Source organism: Coenobita brevimanus, chromosome 11 (genome assembly GCF_032717465.1).
Source record: "Coenobita brevimanus isolate Jiangsu-jjx chromosome 11, ASM3271746v2, whole genome shotgun sequence".
NCBI lineage: Eukaryota > Metazoa > Arthropoda > Malacostraca > Decapoda > Coenobitidae > Coenobita > Coenobita brevimanus.
Window position 1 is genome coordinate 342,153 of NC_136964.1, and position 819 is coordinate 342,971.

Consider the following 819-nt stretch of genomic DNA (forward strand, 5'->3'; position numbering starts at 1 on the left):
ACAACTTCGCATACCACGTTGAGTACACCGCTTCCCGTCCGATCAGCGAAGTTAAGCAACGTTGGGTCTGGTTAGTACTTGGATGGGTGACCGCCTGGGAACACCAGATGCTGTTGGCATCCCTACGTGTCAAGTGGGGTTGGTGGAGGATTAGTGCACATCCCTGTAAAACAATTAACTCTAAGCCCTTGGCCACGCCATGTGGCATACATGGCGTCTGGCAATGAATGAATGAATGAAAACTTCGCATTTCATTCTCCCTCCCCTACCTACCCTCCTTCCCCTCCCACACACCACCCCAGCACCATCGCTAGTCCTACCACCCACCTCTCCCTCTCCCTCTCTCCTCCGGTCCCTTCCTCTCAGCCCCTCTTATTCAGTGAGACCTGCCGCGCATAAAGGAGCCAGCCTGAGGCGCGGGGTACAGGGGGATAGATGATTATTTATGGCCATGACTGTACCTAGTAGAGCTGCCTTCTAAGGTTAGGCGTGTGCAAATCGTTCATCACAATACATACATACACACATTTACACATGCATCATACATAACTATACATACAAACATACATACATATAGTTCTCTATTGACTATTTTCGTTGCCTTATCACTTTTATATAACTTACATCCCTAATGACATCAGCGGTTGCAGCAAACATTCTTCAGGGCAGGGACACACCTGCCGGAAAAATGATGTACGAGAGGAAACCAGTCACTGCAGGTTCCGTCCAGGGTTCATGTTGCAGGCACAGCAGCAGTACCTGGGAGCTTCACTGTACCTTGTCCATCACAGTATTCACACAAGTACGACCACGCCCTTA

The 819-nt window shown here is 49.5% G+C and overlaps 1 pseudogene; it reads left to right on the forward strand.

Moving 5' to 3' along the window:
* LOC145412216 (5S ribosomal RNA) lies at positions 1-118 on the forward strand (annotated as a pseudogene).
* Positions 119-819: the final 701 nt, after the last annotated feature.